Below are 8,365 nucleotides of genomic sequence, written 5' to 3' on the forward strand. Positions count from 1 at the left end.
ATGGTCCTTATCATTGAAAATTTGAATTATTTCCATTCATTAATAAAAAATAACAACATGAAAAGGTAACATTATCATCCACTTGCACAATAGTTGTTTGTACTATAAATAAAGCACTATTTAGTATTTATTTGGCTCAATTCAGAAATACATGAATGAGCATTATCGTTGATAATTATTATTTTATGTTCACTTTAAAATCATATTTTGTGAGATTCCTTTCTGTAGGTTAGATTTGACAGCACTAGGCAGGTTTTCATTTTTCCAGTTTGTTGTCGTAAATTGGCAACATGATTGGTCTAGCGCGGTCACGTGGTGTCTTGTGACGTCAAAATCGTCATTCAGCCGAGGAAAATATTTCTTCAGAAAACGTCTCGGTTTAAAAAAAGTACAGGATTCTGTGACGCGTAACTTTTTTTACAAGTGCAAAATAACTTGGTAATTTTATCAGCCAACGGGCATGTAGTTCGGAGAGCACGGAGCGAGCCTAAACGAAAACGGGGTTCACCTTACGGCCTATTGACAGCATACTGGCGACCCTTTTCTTTTCCTGTGACTTTGGTCCTTTTGTCGGGGTTGATTTTAAAGATGCACCTGTTGGAAAAACAATTTCCCTTAAATTTGGACATTCAGAGTGACAATGCTGACATTAAAAAAGGTCTAGTTTTAATTCATGTCCTTTCAAACACAATATGAGATGGTCATATCCAACTTTCATCAACAACCACGAGCTCATAAATTGCTTAGTGTTGTTTTTTTTAAGAAAAATTAACTTCATTTATTACTAATAAGTAAGATATAATGAGGAAATGCTCTTTTTATATTTTCATTTCACTGCATCTCAGAGAGGCAATACAATTTTACTCCAATACATTTATTTTAAAGCTTTATTACTAAGAAGGTAAGTTTTTCATACTACTGTTCATATTCTTTCTCACACAAACAACTTACCTCTGTAGGAACTCGAGTGTAGCTATCATCTCCACTGGATAATCAATGTTATGCACATAATATGAGCAGAACATCATCTGGAATGGCTTGGAGAAGCTGGTAAAGTGCTCATTGACAATCACCTGGTCAACTGCCACCATGAAGAAATTTGCAGTCAGTGCACTGTTACCTGGGAACAGTGCAAGAAGACAAACAGTAAATAGCTTGGCTTGTGTAAATGGATTCAGCGTCAATGAGGCTACGTTGTGTTCTGGTTCAATGTTTAGTTTACTTCAATATTCAACAGCCCATACTGATTCTGTGCTGAAAAACAAAACTGTGAATGATAACAGGAGAGCTATTATCACATCATCACATCTCTGTAAACATAGAAATTAGAGAATGTTGCACTACGTTACCTTTTACTGTGACACACAGGAAACAGGAAGTGGAAGACATATCAAAGCCATGCCTGACAGCATTCAGGGACATGTTGATAACATGTTTGATTATTGTAATTTCACTGCAATGACCCATTAAAGCAACGTGAACTAATAGAATATTGTTCCTATCTATAATCAAACATCCGGACTGTATCAAATGGAGTTCGCCAACGTTGGAATGCGAGTAACAAGTGAGTGGACAGCAAATACATTGAAGGGTGGCTCACCACCGCTGACTTGTGAATGAGTGCATCGAAACCAAAGAGAGTGAGATATAAACCCCTAACCGTAAGACCAAAGATGAGCGTACGTTGCCCTATCGAGAACTGTGAATACACGGCTACACACGCAGAGGCAGCAGTGGTGGCAGCAATGCTAAACATTCATGCGACCACTCACACTGCAGCCCCCAGAGAGCCGCACACGAATGCTAAGGCAGAGAAGCTCAAGCGACCCTTCATCACGTTAGCGGGAACGGCCGAGACATGGTCGTACTTCCTGACCCGCTGGAACGAATATAAGAGGGGCACGAAATTGACCGGTTCCGACGTCGTCACGCAGCTGCTCGAATGCTGCGAGGAAGATTTAAGGAAAGACCTCACCCGTGCAGCAGGCAGGAGCCTTGTGGACAGTGATGCAAAGGACGTCCTCTCAGCCATGAAGTCACTCGCCGTCCGTGCAGAAAACACAATGGTGGCCCGAGTGGCCCTGTCCAATATGCGGCAGGGACACGAGGAGCCCATCAGGTCATTCCATGTTCGCTTGAAGGGGCAGGCAGACACATGCAAGTATGAAATTAAGTGCACTAAAGAGGCCTGCGGCCAAATTAATGACTTTACAGAGGAAATATTATGTGATGTGATTGCCCGAGGCATAGCAGACCAAGAAATACAACTTGACTTACTGGGCGAGAAAAATCAAAATATGCCATTAAAAGACATGATAGAGTACATTGAAGCCAAAGAGTCAGGCAAACGCTCAGCCTCACGCCTGCTCAATCCCCAAAGCACAGACTCAATCGGCAGCTCATATCGGCGAGAGAAACAACTGGACATTCGCAACAAAGGGGGCCAGAGGACAGAAAAAATAAAGGTGAGACCTGAGGGGACCTGCATCTATTGTGGTGAGATTGGCCATGGCAAAACACCACAGTGGCGCATCCGGCGTGCTGAATGCCCTGCATATGGCAAGACATGCCGGAAATGCAACCGCCAAAATCACCTCGACAAGGTCTGTCTGGGCGGCTGCTCATCCAGACCCCCACCAGAGGAAGCTGACAGGGCGAGCGAGGAACAGCAGACAGCAGCATTCGGCGAATTATGCACACTCACCGTGGACAGCGCCAACAGAAAGGTGTGCACACTGCCCCTAGCCCACCACCTGTATGACGACATGTGCGACAAGTGGATGAAGCGCTCGTCTAATCCACAACCATTCATGCATCTCACCCTCACCGTCGAGCACGAGGATTACAAAGCACTGGGACTGGCCCTTCAGAAACGCACCCGCGCCGTCACCCTACCCACCACGGGTTGCCAGAGCTGCCTGATCGGTGTCAAGGTTGCCCAGCAGCTGGGTCTGAGCACAGACGACCTCATTCCTGTGTCCATGACCATGAGAGCCGCGAACAATGAGGGCATATGCATCCTTGCGGCCGCCATCGTCAGGTTTGCCGGCAGCAGCAGTGATGCCCGAGGTTGGAGACGCGTCAGATCGCATACGTGACGGACACCTCAGACCGCATATTCCTCTCTCGGACGGCCTGTGTGGACCTCGGCATGATATCGGACAAGTTCCCAACACTCGGTGAGGTCAACCTGGCGACCTCAGACCCATGTGACTGCCCACGACGTGCAGAGCCCCCAACCAGTGTCTCACTGCATGAAGATGACCGCCACAAAACGACATTCATCACTCCATGGGGGAGATACCGATACCTCTCAGCCCCACAGGGGTACATAGCATCGGGGGACGGTTACTCCCGGCGCTACGACGGGGTTGTTGCGGACATTGGCAACAAGACTAAGTGCGTGGCCGCGAAACATCACCGACGTCAGGTCCTGGTTTGGTCTAGTCAACCAGGTGGCCTACGCATTCAGCATGGCTGAGCGCATGCAACCATTCCGGAGGCTCCTGCAGAACGGTGTGCACTTCGAGTGGTCCTCGGAGCTGGAAGACGTCTTCCGCGAGTCCAAGGAGACAATCGTCCGGGAGATCGAGCATGTCGTCCACATCTTCGACAAGTCCAAGCTCACATGCCTCGCCACAGACTGGTCGAAGGAGGGGGTCGGCTTCTGGCTGTTCCAGAGACATTGCCGGTGCACACCAATCAAGCCATTCTGCTGCACTGATGGCTGGAAAGTGACCCTAGTCGGCAGCAGGTTCACCCACGCAGCCGAGTTCCGATACGCGCCCATAGAGAGCGAGGCACTCGCTGTCGCCGATGCCTTGGACAAGGCCCGCTACTTCGTGTTGGGCTGCAAGGACCTCATCGTGGTGGTAGACCACAAGCCGTTGCTTAAACTCCTTGGCGACAGGGCGCTCGACGACATACCCAACCCTCGCCTCAGGAACCTCAAGGAAAAGACCCTGCACTACCGTTTTCGCATCATACACGTTCCAGGCATGAAGAACAGGGCAGCAGACGCCATGTCGCGCAGACCACTTGGCACGCCTTGCCCATCGCCCATGGTCCTCCCAGAGACGACAATGCCGCCATGGTAACCCACCTCTCACCCAGCGCACACACCGACGTTCTGTCCCTCATACGTCGGATGGGGCCTTTGGATAACGACGACGATGGTGACCTGACCTGGTGCGCTGTTGGGCTTGAATCACTACAGTCCGTGACGTGGGACCGCGTCAGGGAGGCCACCAGCAGTGACGATGACATGCGAGCACTGGAGGAGATGGCGGCGGACGGCTTTCCCGAGTCCGGAACAGGGATCCCTGCGGCAATCTGTGGCTTCTACCAGCATCGTGAGGACATTACGTCAGCCGATGGGGTGGTCCTATACAGAGACAGAGTGGTGATACAGCCCTCCCTCCGCAGCGAGGTGCTGGACCCCCTACACGCCGCCCACCAGGGTGTCTCCATGATGACCGCCCGCGCGGAGTCGTCCGTGTTCTGGCTGGGTATGTCGACCGACATCCTCGCCACTCGGACTGACTGCGAACACTGTCATCAGATGGCGCCCTCAAAACCTGCAGCGCCACCGACTCCACCCATCCTGCCCGTGTACCCCTTCCAGGCTGTGTGCGCAGACTTTTTCATGCACAGAGGTGTATATTACCTCGTGATCGTGGACCGTTACTCTAACTGGCCGATCGTGTCCAGGTCAACGGGTGGCGCCGCAGACCTCATATGCAACCTGCGCCAGGCCTTTGCCACGTACGGGACACCTGAAGAACTGGCGTCCGATGGGGGACCCGAATTCACCTCTGCCGACACCAGATCCTTTCTACATAGATGGGGCGTGCACCACCGCCTCGCGTCTGTGGCCTTCCCCCACAGTAACTGCCGCGCTGAGATCGGCGTCAAGACGATGAAGCGGCTCATCACGGACAACACAGGCCCGAAAAGGGAGCTGGACACCGACTCCGTACAGAGGGTAATACTGCATTACCGCAACACGCCTGACCCTGACACGAAACTCTCTCCTGCGATGTGTGTCTTCGGTCGACTTCATCCTGATTCCGCCCGGGAGGTACAGACCCCATGCAACATGGCGTGAGACACTGACACTAAGGGAGGAGGCCCTCCGCAAACGGCACATCCGCACTGCTGACAAATAGGCAGGACACACTAAACGCCTGCCACCCCTCAAAGTGGGGGACTTTGTACGTGTGCAGAACCAGAGTGGGCCCCACCCCAACAAGTGGGACAGGACCGGCCGCGTCGTTGAGGTGCGCCAGCATGATCAGTACGTTGTCAAGATTGAGGGGTCAGGCAGGGTCTCCCTCCGTAACCGGAGATTCCTGCGCAAGTTCGATCTGGCGGCTCGTGCTGGCACCCTGCCGCCTGTCACGCCGCCGCTGTTGCCTGGCCCCCTGAGTGGTCCGGTGACACCCACGACGGAGCTGGGACCCCTCTTGCCATCACGGCCCACCTTGCCACCCGCCCAGCCCTCCGTTGTCTCTCGCACCTGCAGCCTCAGCCCGAGGCGACCCCCTCACGCCGTCGCCTGCTCCCGTGGCCCCTGCGGCTGCCCTTCCTCCGTCGCCCAACTTGTCACCGGCGACGGCCTTGCACAAGGTCCACTAGGACGCCCGGCACGCCTGCCTGGCACAGAAACTATGTTGTGGGGTAACCTTTAATGGGTTTCTGGGCATAGTATTCTTTGTTTCAGTATACTGTGATGCCTTATTTGCTATATGTTCCTACAGCTGTTTGCTGTTGTTATTGCACTATCCATGCATTCTATTATTTTCAGCCTTTGTTTACAAGTGTTAAAGGCTCGGGAGGAGATAGAGAATGTTGCACTACGTTACCTTTTACTGTGACACACAGGAAACAGGAAGTGGAAGACATATCGAAGCCATGCCTGACAGCATTCAGGGACACGTTGATAACATGTTTGATTATTGTAATTTCACTGCAATGACCCATTAAAGCAACGTAAACAAATGGAATATTGTTCCTATCTAGAAATTAAGTAAAATAAGTGATTCAACCTACAGATCAAAATGACTTTTGGGCAGAACTTACCACACACCACAAGGCAGGGTGTCCATGGAAGTTTAGTGGTGTCAGCATCAGTTGCAATGTCAGTGTCATCAACGTTCACAAACATCTTATCCTGCTGCTCTTTGAAATGGTCGAGAAGCGACATGACAGCTGCACACGTTTCATTGCCTCCTGTCAGGGTCTGGCTCAGGATAATCCCTGCGTTGCTAGATGGTTCAGTGTCGGAAAACTGAAAGTATCGCAACACTCTTCGGAATTTGGTGATTGTGGACTCCTCAAAGTCACCGTCTATCTGGACACCTGTAAGTTCCTCGAAGTGAACTCTCATTCCATTTTCCTGTAAGAGGAAAGGCCAGTCCTTCATGATTTCTTCTGTATCCTTGGGTCCTGACAGTATGTCTCTCACAACCTCTTCTCATCTTCTTACAGCTTCTTCGTGCTTGATGGGATCATGTTCCACTTCCGCTCTAATGCCAGCTGTTATCGACCTAAGGTGAGCACCCACTCCCCACGGATTCAATGGTTGAGGCCGAACTCGGCAGAGAAGATGAGGCCGAACTCCTTACAGTTGCATGTGTAAACACAAACACTTAATTGAAAGCAATCATGGCTGATCAAAGTTTGCAGGCTCTGACTAAGAGTCGCAGCGGAAAACTAGGAGTATGTACAAAGAAAATGAATGAAATAAGGACTTTGGTGGAAGCTCATGCAGATGATGAAACTGTTAATGAAAGACTTGATGAATTACGAAGAGCGATGAATGAATTCTATGACGCGCATATATCTGTTCAAGCGTTTATGATTGAGGAAGAAAAGGAAAAAGATCAGACCGAATGGTACGAGCCTAAGATGGCAGTGTTTGACAGTTTCTGTAATGAGATGGATGAATGGAAAAGAGGAAAGTTCGAAATCGAGACACAACCGGAAATTAACCGAGAAGACAGCGTCTCTAAAACTGGGTCAAAGGCTGGGTCAAAAACAACGAAGGTCTCGGCAGTCTCCTCCCTGTGCGCAAAGGCGGCTGCAGAGAAAGCAGCGCTTGAAGCAAAGTCGCGCGGCATGAAATTACAACATGAGCTCCACCAGGAAAAGAAGCAACTTCAAAGAAAAATGGAGCAGCTTGATCTTGACATAAAATTGTCAGAAGCTGATGCAAAGTTACAAGTTTATGAGCGTTTCGAAATGGCATCAGGTGAACAGCTGCAATATTCGCACGACATTTTACAGCCGCTGCAAGGTGATTCAATGAACGCCTATGCCGAGAGATACCCGGATAAATCAGTTGTGATGGCAGAACATTCACCTGTTGAATTCACACGCCTTGGGGCAATTCCCAAAACACCCCTGCAGAGGATCATGAAGGAGGAAGCCAAACCACGCATAAAACCAACAATAAGCCAAACAATTAACAGGTCTACTGAAACTGTATCAACAACTGGACAAAGAACAACACAAACACCAATACCATCGCCAACACCAGCACCAAGGACAGCGCCCGGACAAAGTACAACACAAACTCCATTACCATCACAAGCACCAGCCATAATTAATATGACACTCAACCAGTACAGCCAAATGACAGTCAGCTGGCACAACCAAACCATCCAAGTAATCCTGTGAATGCTCAAAGTGAGCTTGCCAGTCTGATCATTCAGCACCAAAAACAAACTTCTCTTCCCACCAGGGAACTGCCAACATTCAATGGAGATCTCATTAGCTACTTGCCTTTTATTCATGCATTCAAGAACCGTATTGAACAAATGACTGCTAATGACCAAGAACGACTGTTTTTTCTTGAACAGTACACATCTGGCCAACCTAAAGAACTGGTCCAAAGCTGTCTACATATGGATGCTCAATCAGGATATGCAGAGGCAAGGCGACTTCTTAATGAACATTTCGGCGACCCTTATCGCCTCAGCACTGCTTACATTCAGAAAGCTTTAAATTGGAATGCTATAAAGCCCGAAGATGGTAAAGAACTCTACAGTTATGCATTATACTTACGAAGCTGCTGCAATATTATTAGCAGCCTGCCAGACATGTCTGAACTTGACACACCCTCCAACCTACAGTTGATTTTGTCAAAATTGCCCTACAAGCTGAGGGAACGATGGAGAAGCAAATCATGTGAGATACAGGAACGGACAAATTGCCGGGCCAGATTCCATAATGGTGTGGAATTCCTTGAAAAGCAAGCGAAGGTACTGCTGGACCCAGTCTTCGGAACCATTCAGGACTCAGTCAGTAGAGCAGTAAAAACAACTGTGCAAAACCGACCCCCACCAAAGAAAAGCTTCGCAAC

Source organism: Odontesthes bonariensis, chromosome 15 (genome assembly GCF_027942865.1).
Source record: "Odontesthes bonariensis isolate fOdoBon6 chromosome 15, fOdoBon6.hap1, whole genome shotgun sequence".
NCBI lineage: Eukaryota > Metazoa > Chordata > Actinopteri > Atheriniformes > Atherinopsidae > Odontesthes > Odontesthes bonariensis.